This window comes from Lissotriton vulgaris, chromosome 8, assembly GCF_964263255.1.
Source record: "Lissotriton vulgaris chromosome 8, aLisVul1.2, whole genome shotgun sequence".
In the NCBI taxonomy this organism is placed as follows: Eukaryota; Metazoa; Chordata; class Amphibia; order Caudata; family Salamandridae; genus Lissotriton; species Lissotriton vulgaris.
Window position 1 is genome coordinate 843,435,440 of NC_141696.1, and position 14,730 is coordinate 843,450,169.

Here is a 14,730-nt window from a genome sequence, read left to right on the forward strand (position 1 = left end):
AATACCTGGCTCGAGGTCTGCCCATGCAACCTGGGTAGGCAGTATTAGTCTGCAGTGTCGGCCTGGTAAAATAAACCTTTTGCTAGGCCTTGACCTTCCTTTCTTATAATTATAAATAACCCTTAAGGTAGGCCCTAAATACCCATAGGGCCAGGTGCTTGCTATTTAAAAAGAAGAACATGTGTCATTGAAGTTTTACATGTCCTGGCAGTGAACAACCTACAAAGCCATTTTTCACTATGGCAAGGCTGCGTCTCCCTTAGAAAAATCCTGGTTTACATTACAGCACCTTATAGTACTTAACTTCAGTTTGGGAATACCTAGAAAAATCATTCAATGTCTAATTTGAATAGCAATTTAAAATCTAACTTAATTGTAAAGTCTGATTTTGAAGTTTACTATTTTGGAAATTACGCTTTTAGATAATTCTCACTTTCGAGCTAAACCTGAAAGGCTTTAATGCCAGTAGCCCATGTCACCCGGCCCCAATGCCTCCCCTGGAGTGATATGTGTATTGTTCTCAGAAAGTGGACAATGAGCCCTGGAAGTGGAGATGGGACCTCATCTCTTGACAGGATGACCTGGGGTGCTGTGCCCAGCCTATTCCTAAGCTTCAAAGGATGCCTCTCTTATCCCCGGGCAGATGAAGCTGACACATAGGCCTGCCTCTTCTTTGTCTCTCTGGCCAGGATGGCACCAAACCCAGTGGGAGTAGAGGAACTGACCAGAACTGGTTTAGGGGGTGAACAAAGGCTTTTCCTCACCCATAGGCTGGCACAAGGCATAAAAGTGGACACCACAGACCTCTCCTCAGAACACTCCTGTACCTGTGTAGATCAGAAGAAGGACTGCTCTGTTGTCTGAAGAACCTTAAGGAGGAATAGGCCTGTTTGCCTTGAGTCCATGATCCCAGACGTGACTCCAAGTATTAGCTATTTACAAAAGGGGGTGGTGATGAACAGAGTGTCTGAATTAAGCAGACCACTCTTACCCAGTCCAAAGATCAGGGCTTGATCCATCACCGTTATTTATCTCACTGCCCCATCCCAGCTCAGAACCTGGCTATATGCAAATCAGTCTGTCCCTGGCCCAGTGCATCATGGGAACAGGGCAGACTAAACTACCAAGCCAATTCTTCACCAGAAAGGAGACAATCTACCGGGGACCGGTTTCTGGCATTTCAGCCGTCTTCGGCCCGGCTTGCTTGAATCCTGATGGAGCAGTGATAAAGGGACTCATGTCTGAGTATACCCTGCCACACCTATAGTGGCCAAAAACGATTTACAAAAGGGGGTGGTGATGAACAGAGTGTCTGAATTAAGCAGACCACTCTTACCCAGTCCAAAGATCAGGGCTTTAACCATCACCGTTATTTATCTCACTGCCCCATCCCAGCTCAGAACCTGGCTATATGCAAATCAGTCTGTCCCTGGCCCAGTGCATCATGGGAACAGGGCAGACTAAACTACCAAGCCAATTCTTCACCAGAAAGGAGACAAGCTACCGGGGACCGGTTTCTGGCATTTCAGCCGTCTTCGGCCCGGCGTGCTTGAATCCTGATGGAGCAGTGAGAAAGGGACTCATGTCTGAGTATACCCTGCCACACCTATAGTGGCCAAAAACGATTTACAAAAGGGGGTGGTGATGAACAGAGTGTCTGAATTAAGCAGACCACTCTTACCCAGTCCAAAGATCAGGGCTTGATCCATCACCGTTATTTATCTCACTGCCCCATCCCAGCTCAGAACCTGGCTATATGCAAATCAGTCTGTCCCTGGCCCAGTGCATCATGGGAACAGGGCAGACTAAACTACCAAGCCAATTCTTCACCAGAAAGGAGACAAGCTACCGGGGACCGGTTTCTGGCATTTCAGCCGTCTTCGGCCCGGCTTGCTTGAATCCTGATGGAGCAGTGAGAAAGGGACTCATGTCTGAGTATACCCTGCCACACCTATAGTGGCCAAAAACGATTTACAAAAGGGGGTGGTGATGAACAGAGTGTCTGAATTAAGCAGAGCACTCTTACCCAGTCCAAAGATCAGGGCTTGATCCATCACCGTTATTTATCTCACTGCCCCATCCCAGCTCAGAACCTGGCTATATGCAAATCAGTCTGTCCCTGGCCCAGTGCATCATGGGAACAGGGCAGACTAAACTACCAAGCCAATTCTTCACCAGAAAGGAGACAAGCTACCGGGGACCGGTTTCTGGCATTTCAGCCGTCTTCGGCCCGGCTTGCTTGAATCCTGATGGAGCAGTGAGAAAGGGACTCATGTCTGAGTATACCCTGCCACACCTATAGTGGCCAAAAACGATTTACAAAAGGGGGTGGTGATGAACAGAGTGTCTGAATTAAGCAGACCACTCTTACCCAGTCCAAAGATCAGGGCTTGATCCATCACCGTTATTTATCTCACTGCCCCATCCCAGCTCAGAACCTGGCTATATGCAAATCAGTCTGTCCCTGGCCCAGTGCATCATGGGAACAGGGCAGACTAAACTACCAAGCCAATTCTTCACCAGAAAGGAGACAAGCTACCGGGGACCGGTTTCTGGCATTTCAGCCGTCTTCGGCCCGGCGTGCTTGAATCCTGATGGAGCAGTGAGAAAGGGACTCATGTCTGAGTATACCCTGCCACACCTATAGTGGCCAAAAACGATTTACAAAAGGGGGTGGTGATGAACAGAGTGTCTGAATTAAGCAGACCACTCTTACCCAGTCCAAAGATCAGGGCTTGATCCATCACCGTTATTTATCTCACTGCCCCATCCCAGCTCAGAACCTGGCTATATGCAAATCAGTCTGTCCCTGGCCCAGTGCATCATGGGAACAGGGCAGACTAAACTACCAAGCCAATTCTTCACCAGAAAGGAGACAAGCTACCGGGGACCGGTTTCTGGCATTTCAGCCGTCTTCGGCCCGGCTTGCTTGAATCCTGATGGAGCAGTGAGAAAGGGACTCATGTCTGAGTATACCCTGCCACACCTATAGTGGCCAAAAACGATTTACAAAAGGGGGTGGTGATGAACAGAGTGTCTGAATTAAGCAGAGCACTCTTACCCAGTCCAAAGATCAGGGCTTGATCCATCACCGTTATTTATCTCACTGCCCCATCCCAGCTCAGAACCTGGCTATATGCAAATCAGTCTGTCCCTGGCCCAGTGCATCATGGGAACAGGGCAGACTAAACTACCAAGCCAATTCTTCACCAGAAAGGAGACAAGCTACCGGGGACCGGTTTCTGGCATTTCAGCCGTCTTCGGCCCGGCTTGCTTGAATCCTGATGGAGCAGTGAGAAAGGGACTCATGTCTGAGTATACCCTGCCACACCTATAGTGGCCAAAAACGATTTACAAAAGGGGGTGGTGATGAACAGAGTGTCTGAATTAAGCAGACCACTCTTACCCAGTCCAAAGATCAGGGCTTGATCCATCACCGTTATTTATCTCACTGCCCCATCCCAGCTCAGAACCTGGCTATATGCAAATCAGTCTGTCCCTGGCCCAGTGCATCATGGGAACAGGGCAGACTAAACTACCAAGCCAATTCTTCACCAGAAAGGAGACAAGCTACCGGGGACCGGTTTCTGGCATTTCAGCCGTCTTCGGCCCGGCTTGCTTGAATCCTGATGGAGCAGTGAGAAGACGGCTGTAATGCCAGAAACCGGTCCCCGGGAGCTTGTTTCCTTCCCAGTGTAAGAATTGGCTTTTGTAGTTTGGTTTGCCCTGTTCCCATCATGCACTGGGACAGGAACAGACTAATTTGCATACAGCCAGGTTCTGAAACTGGGATGGTGCAGTGAGCTAAAAAACGGTGTTGGATCTAGCCCTGATCTCTTGACTGGGTGAGAGCTTTCTGCTTAATTCAGAGACTCTGTCCCTCACCACCCCTTGTTGTAAATATTTTTGTCCACCCTAAGCGTGGAAGGGTATTCTCAGATGTGAGACCCTTGCTCATTGCACCATCAGGATTCAAGCAAACCGGGCCGAAGACGGCTGTAATGCCAGAAACCGGTCCCCGGGAGCTTGTTTCCTTCCCAGTGTAAGAATTGGCTTTTGTAGTTTGGTTTGCCCTGTTCCCATCATGCACTGGGACAGGAACAGACTAATTTGCATACAGCCAGGTTCTGAAACTGGGATGGTGCAGTGAGCTAAAAAACGGTGTTGGATCTAGCCCTGATCTCTTGACTGGGTGAGAGCTTTCTGCTTAATTCAGAGACTCTGTCCCTCACCACCCCTTGTTGTAAATATTTTTGTCCACCCTAAGCGTGGAAGGGTATTCTCAGATGTGAGACCCTTGCTCATTGCACCATCAGGATTCAAGCAAACCGGGCCGAAGACGGCTGTAATGCCAGAAACCGGTCCCCGGGAGCTTGTTTCCTTCCCAGTGTAAGAATTGGCTTTTGTAGTTTGGTTTGCCCTGTTCCCATCATGCACTGGGACAGGAACAGACTAATTTGCATACAGCCAGGTTCTGAAACTGGGATGGTGCAGTGAGCTAAAAAACGGTGTTGGATCTAGCCCTGATCTCTTGACTGGGTGAGAGCTTTCTGCTTAATTCAGAGACTCTGTCCCTCACCACCCCTTGTTGTAAATATTTTTGTCCACCCTAAGCGTGGAAGGGTATTCTCAGATGTGAGACCCTTGCTCATTGCACCATCAGGATTCAAGCAAACCGGGCCGAAGACGGCTGTAATGCCAGAAACCGGTCCCCGGGAGCTTGTTTCCTTCCCAGTGTAAGAATTGGCTTTTGTAGTTTGGTTTGCCCTGTTCCCATCATGCACTGGGACAGGAACAGACTAATTTGCATACAGCCAGGTTCTGAAACTGGGATGGTGCAGTGAGCTAAAAAACGGTGTTGGATCTAGCCCTGATCTCTTGACTGGGTGAGAGCTTTCTGCTTAATTCAGAGACTCTGTCCCTCACCACCCCTTGTTGTAAATATATCCAAGTATTAGCTGGCAGACCTCCTGTTTGGGCTACAAGGAAACGAAAAGCTTTCAGTGGCATCTCTCCTTACAACTGCCCAGCTGACCAGTCCAACTTGACCTGCCCTGGGCCCTGCTGCTGGAGTGAGTCGTAATACCCAAGTGGTGCTCCTCAGGTCCTGAATCCTTAGCTGGTCTAAGATTGTACTACTCCTGCCGCCACTGCAAAAGCTGGGACTTTAAACGTTTTTGGCAACCTTTCCTGCGAAGAGTGGCGGTGGCCTGGATTGCCATCAAACCAAAACCGTTGACGATGAATCGCCAGTTAAATTCGACTTGCTGGTATGTCCTACTGAGGAAGATCTGACTTCCAGAAAAGTCTGAGTAAGAACATAGAGGGCTTCATTGGGACTGACACCGAACAGCAACCCGTTGACGTCTAGGCCTTCCTGGACACAGTCTTTGGACTTCGCACACTCAGAGCTTTCCTGCCTTTGTCATGGACTTACACGTTGCCTCTAAGTTAAGCCTGACTGCTTTTGTGCCAAGCAACCAGAGGTTTAAGCACAGGTTTATTGAGTGACATATGTGGTCACTCTGACAAAGATTGTGATTATTATTTGAGATTGGTTCTCAGCCTTCTCAACTAATACTCCAAATTTTTTACAGCGAATGTAACACTTTTCCTATTGGTTCCCATTCTCTTCAGTCTCCATCCACTTTACATTTGTACTTTTCACACAGTTCTGAAATGATTATCTCACAGCTCAATCCTAAATCAGTCAGACTCCAAGGTAATTAAAGATTGTGATGCGCACATTTCACTCACATGAATAAGTGTCAAAGCTGTTTTTTATTTAATGAGCAAGCACTCTTTTCCAAATACCCTTTTTCTTACTTCGAAATACCTTATTTGCATGTTTGTGTTTTAGAATTAGAAACTGCTTTTTAATTCAAAAGTAGAAATATATGTTTTTTTACTAATAACTGTCACAGCAAACCACATTCGAACAGTGGCGTAGCAAGGTCAGGTGGCACCCGGTGTGGAAAATTTCTTGTCAACGCCCCCCTCGAGTACAAACTGCAGAGACAGACTACAGCAGAAAGAAACACCCCCTCTCCTTCCTTATCCATACGGTCTCCAACATTTTGTCACCTCCCTCAGTGATGACACACGGGGGGCTTGCACCCACCGTACCCCCCTTCCTACGCCGCTGCATTCTAATGCAGTATTCTAATTAGATTTGAATCTAATTCAAATGCCTTCCCTGGTGGATATTCACGAGGACGTGAGCAAAGGTGGCTCCTCTTCCTCCAAGAGGGTAACTCTGTCTATTGTCAAAGTACAGTGAGGAAGGTCTCCTGAGGATGAGGAAAGGCCCTGCTCCTTCTTGTACCTAAAAAGGAAAGCTATCGCTGAGACCTGAGGCAGTGAGAAGATCCTGCTTCTCTGCCTGGCTGGGAGGACATTTTGTCATTAGCCCGGAAGAAGGGTAACATAGGAAGCAGAGCTAAAGGTGAAGCTTGCAAGAAGTGGGCTGGACTTCCTTGTGACCACCTGCTCGTCCACGCCCCTTTAAAATATATGGGCTCTTTAATAAAGACTACACTTGGATGTATGTCGTTACAACGCGATGTTTTACATCACAGTACTTTACGACGCATGTTTTACAACGCAAGTCGTTACCACGACTTGCGTTGTTGGGGGCTGGATAATGAATAGTTTAATTTACTATTCCAACTCCAGTCCCCGTGGATAGTAGGGAAGGAGTTGGATAGTAAATTAAACTATTTACTATCCTGGAGCGCCCCCCAGCGCAATTCGTTGTTACAACTTGCGCTGTAAAAGTTGCGTCGTAAGGGAATTGCGGTGTAACATCCGCGTTGTAAAGGATGTTCCCCCTACACTTTCCACACATGGGGCAGATGCATGAACAGTTGTCCATAGTGGTGAAACTTGCATCTGCAATATCTCCTCCAAGAATGTCTCCCAAGCACAAAATGTATTCTGGGTGTGTCACGTGCAGGTAGTTCTGAATTGGCGCAGACTGCTTCAGGGAATGAGAATCTACAAACCACTGGATTTTTGGAGCACACAAGCACAAATAAAGTCTAAGTTATGTAGAAATCACAAGATACACAAAGCGAATTCTCTCGAAAATAAATAGTGGGGCTCTTGTAGTTCTTGGCTATATTTTCATCCCATTCCAATCCCTTTGCCAATGCGTTTCACCATGGTTGGGTTAACCTGCGGCTTCGTCAGGGCTTAGACTTCTCAACAGTTTTGGTGCCTCGCTGAAGTATTTCTCTCTAGGTATTTTCGTCCTCAAAGATTTATGACAAGTCAGTCACTGCTTCACGGTCTATTTAAAAGTTTCCACTTGGCACACAGACTAGGGATTAAGATGCAGTGCGATAAACAAAGGAGTAGCACCAAAGGAAAGCTTTGTTTTATCACTACAGAAGTAGAATTCACAGCAGCACAATCAGGGTTTCACTGTTGCCTTGAAGGCACGCAACAACAGCGGCCTACACAGTGCTTAATTTGTAAAATAATAAGTGACAGGGCCCTGACCAGGAGGCCGCTGCAGCTTGCACCACCCATCGCCCCTGTCATTGCTGCCAAAACAACTACTAACCATCTCTCTTGCCTGCAAGTGCGACAGTTCCAATTATTCCAGGTCCCCAAAGCTAAAGGAATGGCTGGGGAGGAAGGTATTAGTAATAATTTATGTATATTGTATTCGTAAACAACCGCTGTTTTGCCCATCTCTAAAATGGAAGAGCAGAGCCACCATGTGGCCTACTGTCATAAGTGCGGTGTTGACAATTAAGTGCCAGTACCAAGTACCGGAACCCAATGGTGCTGAGCACCCGAAACCACCGGCTCAAATTAAGAACTAGGGTGACAAAAAGCAGATGAAGAGCGAGCAAACCAGAGCAGTGTTCCCTTTACAAAAGCCTACTTTCCCCTGTCTTTACATAGCAGAGAGCGGGGCAACGTATCAGACTTTTTTTTTCAGAAATAAGAAAGTATTTGGGAATCGTGCCTCCCAAGTAAACAGAACCTTGAGGTGGCAGTGGTGCTCTGTTGAAATGTGGCTGAAGTGCTTAGAAATTAACCTGCCTTGTTCCTGTTTCATCTAGTTGGTGTTGTTACCTCATTACAAGACTGCTTTGCTCTCTTAAGAAGTCAGAAGTAAGCCTCGGCGTAGTGTGCGGAGTTCCGCTAAGCAAAACTCTGTGAGGTGACCGGAAAACTCTGCAACGCTATCCTGAGTTCCACAATCAGTGGAGTGCGCTTTGATCATGCCTGTAATCCTTGATTTTCAGCACTGGGTGTTTGTCCTGCGCCGATAAATCAACGCGTAGGGCACCATGCGCAGCGCAAGAGGGTGCTGCTTCTTTTATGCCGCTGAAGTAGATTTTCTATTCCAGCGGTAACTTTCTCAACATGAGCGGTTGCGACCACCTGTGAACGCCAGCATTTAGAGATCTTACTGCCCGCATTGAGAAATCTCGCCGGAAGGTGGATTTTTCTCACTCGCACTCGGCAACTTGATGTTGGGGAGCGTGAGCGAGGAAAAATCTCGTCATGAGTTTGATTTTACTTGCTTGTGCTCACCAACTCGATGTTGGTGCACAAGCGAGGAAAGTGGGAGTTTACGGAACTTCACATGCTCTGCAGATTGCGGAGTGTTGTGAAATCACTAAATAGCATGGCAATTTCACATTCTGGAATTACCAGTATCAGTAATAAGGCGATTTGAATTTACCACATTAGAATATTCTTAGGCCTTCATTATGACTCTTGGGGTAGTTCCAATTTGGTGTGTAACTAAATGCACTGACCAAATGAGATTACATGTTCAGTGGGAAAATTGCCCTTAGAACAAACACCACGTCCCATCACACGTCTCCAGAAAAAAAAATGCTGAAGTGTCTGTCGGTAAAAAGTTGAAAATAAAGAATTGCCATTCAAATCGGGTGCACAAACACCAATTCCTGTACTAATTTCCCATTTCGCAGGAGACAAGAGGGTGCAACTGGACATACCAAGCTATTCCCACGATTTGGAATAAGTGACACCTGCAACATTGGTAATTGCGGGTTCTTGAATTCTGCCTTAGCCTTTCAAAGTGGCTTATGGTTGTTGAAGTCAACACAGCTTTCAGAACCTGGGATAAAAAGTTTAAGGGGCGCGAGTCATGAGTAGACTAGCTGAAGCGTCCTCGAAAATGGCCTCCCTCACGTCATTTCCATGCAGACAACCGAAGACAATGCGCATTCAACAGCAGTTCACATTTCCCACTTCCTCTGCTAATTTTAGTACAGGGGACATCAAGGGAAAAAAAAGACGGATGCACAGAGCACCACATTGTGTGCTTAGATGGAGAATTCCTTCCGCGCCATTGAGAGCGGGCGTTTCAAAGCTCGCTTGTCCGTCTAGCGCGCGCATGACGTCACTCTCCAATTATGATCCGAGGCGCGTCCCTTTGGAGTGATCAAAAGATAACCGTTGGCTCGAGACGCTTCAAAGCCAGCTCATGGAACGAACTAATCAGAGCGTGCACAGAGGGGCGAATCGTTCATTGGGTTAGGAGTTTTTTCTGTGCAGTTTTATATAGAGCGAACTCGACTAGAAGGTATCAGAGCGCTTTACATGAGCACCAGTTGCATTACACACGGACACATTCATTTATTTTAGGTACCAGGAGATTAAGCGTTTTGCCAGAATCACAGGAAGCTTGAGCCTCCAGCCAGACTCGAATCTGGCTCCTCAGCTTCAAAGTCGGCTGCACAGGCCATTAAGCTACATACGCTTTCTGGTTGCTGCCGCTGCAAAAAAATAGTGCTTAATTTGTGGAGGTGGTTTCAGATAGTCAGCACTGGCGCTCATTTATGAGAACCTGGATTGTTATGCTTCATTATGTACTTTGGCCCATAACGAGTTGTCTAGAGCGTCTCGCAAGATGGGTTTAGCCCTATCAAAGAACGTGAATCTGCTCTCAAAGGGGTAAATTTACAAGCACTTTTATGCCGCTGTTGCGTCACTTTTGTGACACAGCAGTGCCCTAAACAATGCGCCACGTTGCGACACATGTACAACGTGATGCATTTAGGAAAATGCGTCACGTTGTAAAGCCCTGCGCTACGTTACACCTGCTTCAGGTATATTGTATGCAGGGTGGGCGTTCTGACGTAAGAAAACCTCGTAAAAGTAACGCAGTGAAATATCTTGCGTCACTTCTACGACACCACTGCGCCAAAACCTTAGGGAGTGATGCAGCACAATAGAAATAGGCATTCCGAAGCATTGCTGGAGTTGCGTTGTGCTTGCAACACGGCTCCAGCAATGTGTTGCCTTAATGCCAACAGATGTGTCAATCATCTGTCAATCCAGGTGCCACGGTGCGGCGCATTTGAATGCAACACATCCATAGTGGCGCAAGGGTTTTCTTGCATAATGTAAATTAACTGACGCATCTCTTCTAATACGCAGAGATGCGTCAGTTCTTGTAAGATCCACCCTGAAACACTCGCTATCAATAAGACAGAGGCCACCTCCATCAATCTCACAGTTTGACTCTGGAATGTACACTCTAGTCATAATATGACTGACTTTTCAGGAGTCACTTTAGCTCATTCAGGCCCTTTGGCCATCTTTGAGGCATGGATCCTCCCTACTGGACACCACCACTTGCACAGCACTTCACACTTATCATCCGGCATTCATGAACTCAGTTCATATCAGTTCAAGATATGCAGCCAATCTACTGTTTGCTTTGGCTTTGCACAAGTGCTTCATTTGCTGGGAAGCTCCAGATGGAGATTTGTTCTGCCTGGTACTGTTACAGAGTCGTGATAGGCGCAGAATATCATCATATGTGGTGACCCACCTTACAAGGGCCATTAAGGAGTGTCTGAGGACTATGTAAAACTAAGCCATTGGACAGTCATTTTATGACCGTTCCTCAAAGGCTAGCAAGCCCACCAGCACATATTGATGATATACTGCGGTAACAGCCTTTTTTGGACCCACATATTTTGATGTAGTAGTTTATTCAGATCATATTTGTCTTTTGAGCTTCATTTCGTTTTAAGATTTTCGACTGTTGAAGATTCTGCTATCGACTTCTCATTTCACGCACACGCTACTATGAGGCTATGATGAGTAATTTCCTGATTTCTTAGGGTGAAATCATCCAGTTCTTTTTATAAGACAATGCACTCATATTTGTATATTCTTTAAATGAACATACTTTTTTCTGGTGTAGAATGCTCTCTATTCACTGCCTCACACCCACTGCTTCACCCAATCTAGAAAATCCCAGTTGAACATTGCTGCCTTTGTATTATTATTCTTTCCTTTAATTCGTTTACAAATTCACAGATTTGCTACGCCAGCTAATTTCTAGCATACATAGGGGCAGGTTTATGTCGGACTTGCGGCACTTTTGGGCAACCGTTGCGTCACTTGTGTGATGCAGCGGTGGCGTAAACCCTGCGCCACGTTGCGACATACTTACATCGTGACGCATCTATGGAGATGCGTCACGGTGTAAGGTCCTGCGCCACATGAAACCTGCGTCAGGTTTCATGTGGGCGTTTCCACGCAGGGGAGGGCATTCCGTCGCAGGAACGCCCCTGAGAAGTGACTCAGTGAAATCTACAAGATTTCACTGAGTCACTTTCCCAACGCTGATGCTTCAAAACCCTGCGCCTGCTTGAAGCAGGCGGCGTAAGGCTTGACGCACCACGTTAGAGATTGGGCAGGTTGGAATAGTGCTGGAGTTGCGTGCCGCACGCAACACAACTTCAGCACTGCGCCAACTTCACGCCCTAGATGCGACACGCATCTGTTTATTCCTGCGCCATGGTGCGCCGCATTGTAAATGCGGCGCATCATGGGTGGCGCAAGGATAAACTTGCGTGTCGTATCTTTCCTGGCGCATCTCTGCCGATTTGCAGAGATGCGTCAGGCAACATGAATCTGCCCCATAATATCTAAGGAGGTGTTGAAGCAGTCAGCACAGGAGTGAGGCACCATCCCATGAACCCTTTAGTCCTGGAATGCAGGGTGCTCGGAAAATTGAAACCATTGTGAAACACCAGTCTTTGAGGCTGGATTTAAACAATATGATCACTATGTTTCTTTCACAGCCATTGTTGGATTTCTCCAACTGCAATCTCTTCTGCCCCCCCCCCCCCCCTCCCCCCCCCCCCCCTCCAGAGTTATCCTCGCCTCTGTTTGCAAACGCGCTGAATTATTGTAGACTGCAGATTGTGAGAACTTGCATGGTCTCATAATATTCTTACGCACTGTGTTGCGGTACTCTGAGCAACAATGGGGGCTGGGCGGTGAACCAATCAAGATCTTTCATAAAGGTACAGTAGAAATTGAGTGGTATGTTATCAGTATAAATACAATGTAGGCATAGGTTGCTTTTTACATCTCATTAAACATTTGCATAATTAAAACGACAATACTTGAATCCACGATGAAGCATATCGAGTTTTTCTGTCTTTTCCAAGGGCACTAGTCCATGGTAAGACTTTAGGGTTCATACACTAAGTCTGTCACTAAGGATAGGTTTAGATTTGTTCCAACTAGGCTATGGAAATCTGCCACCTACTCATCCAAATGACTCTCTTTCTAATGGTATCCTGGGACAAGGGCAATGCTTATCTCAGGGCATAGGTAAGATCAGAACATACAAATAACAAACATCGAATCGATTGACTATATTTAAGTGGTACCAAGGACATAAGTTTGGAGAATAAAAGTGAAGGATTAACATTTAAACCAACACTTTCCAAGCAAACCAGTGTGAAGAGAAAGGAAGGAAGGAAGGAAGGAAGGAAGGAAGGAAGGAAGGAAGGAAGGAAGGAAGGAAGGAAGGAAGGAAGGAAGGAAGGAAGGAAGGAAGGAAGGAAGGAAGGAAGGAAGGAAGGAAGGAAGGAAGGAAGGAAGGAAGGAAGGTTGGTTGGTTGGTTTGTTTTGGGGTAGAAAGCTTATCTTAAGAGCTTGCTGCCAGTGCTGCCAAATGCCAGGGTTGCTGGACAATGATGTCTAGTTTTCCTTCCACCTGATGGATCTCTCTTCCATCACCATAAGCTTCCTGTCCCTTTATCTCATTTTTGGATGTTCTTTTTTCATCATGCTTTGTCACTGTTTTCCCATCTTCTTCTTCCTGGCCACATGTTAATGAAGGGGACACTTTACCAGAGAGAGGCAATCTCTGCTCACCGTTTCCGACTTTTTGTGTCTAGATTTCATGCATTAACGTAGAGAAATTCTGGGTTATGCCTCAGACCTAAAAAAAAAAAACAGGTCTTCATCTTTGAGCTGAAGTATGACCCATGGTAAGCAGATGGGTTTCCCTTACTCTTACATAGCAAGTTAAACTTAAATGAGACAGTAACTCTACACCCATGAATAGATGTATATTTTTAATCCAAATTACGGTTGGGAATCTAAATCGGATACATTGCCCTCTGAACCATTGTAATAAGGGGAGGATGTGATTACGCCCTGCTGGACAAAGGCTACAGAGCATGTGAGTGGTGGCACCTATTCTCAGACTTCCACAGACTTATTTCCTAATTATTCAAAGGGGTTCTGCAGGATCAGGCATATGTATGTGGGCATAATTCACAGATGGAGGGCTTTAACTCAGTGCCCGAGACATGCCATGGGAACCATTCTCCCATCTCCTATAGCCCCAAAACATCTGAGTGTGCCTCTCAGCAGCTGTAATGCAAGAGGATTAGCAACTAGTATGGGAACCGACACAACTATCCCATCGCATGAACCTTACCATGACTTGAACAAATGGGACCTCTCCTATTACAGAGCCATACAGCTTTATGTTATGAAGGAATGCATGAAATATGGCAATGCAATGAGTCACTGAGCATTCCCAGAGAATTTACACTGGAGGAAATCCTGTTCTTAACCACTGCGGGGAATCATATACAATGAATCGGGGATTTAAATGGTTTCTGTGTTGCTATGTTATTTTTTTATTTTGGAGCTATTAAGGGCAAATCTCCCAGCACTGGAATTGCCAAAACCACTACAACAAATGGTGGTTTGTGTGGGAATAGTGAACACTGATGCCGTAATGGTCCCTAGCTCAATATTAGCCTACTGACTAATGAGCCATACAGCGGCGGGATACAGAATTACACCAGTGAGACATTATATATGTGATATGTGGCATATTCTAGACTGCGAGAGTGCTGACTCCTGCTGTGAGCATTATAGTCTTGGAAAAAGGGGGAGAGGTTGTTGCCTTATGGCCAGAGCTGCCGACTTTGGTGCTGGGGAACCAGGGTCGAGGCTCGGCATCGGCTCAACATCCTGTGATTCTGGGCAAATCACTTAGGCCCAGATGCATGAAGCTAAAAACCACTTGCAAAGGGGCAGATTCTCAGATTCTGCCCCTTTGCGACCGGTATTTTTGCATTTGGGATGCATCAACCCAAATGCACAAATTGCAAATTGAGAATTCGCTAAATTGCGATTACTTGCATTTAAGGAATCTCAAATTGAGATTCCTTAAATGCATTGCATGAATGTTTAAAAAAATAGCGATTTCGCTAATAGGGCTCGCAAATTACCATGAAGTTCAACTTCATGGTAATTTGCAAAAACTTTGAAAAATGCACTAAAGTGCATTTTTCAAAGTTTCATGTTGCGCACACACATGCCCTAAGGGCATGTGTGTGCGCAACATATGTGCACAGATCAATTTCAGGGGTGCAACAGGGTGTCCTTTGGACACCACTGCACCCT

General features: G+C 46.3%; 1 protein-coding gene across 2 annotated transcripts in view; it reads left to right on the forward strand.

The window, feature by feature from the left end:
• Window positions 1-14,730, forward strand: part of COL4A1 (collagen type IV alpha 1 chain) — a 515,832-nt gene that overhangs the window by 32,715 nt on the left and 468,387 nt on the right. The gene's annotated exons all lie outside the window — the stretch shown is intronic.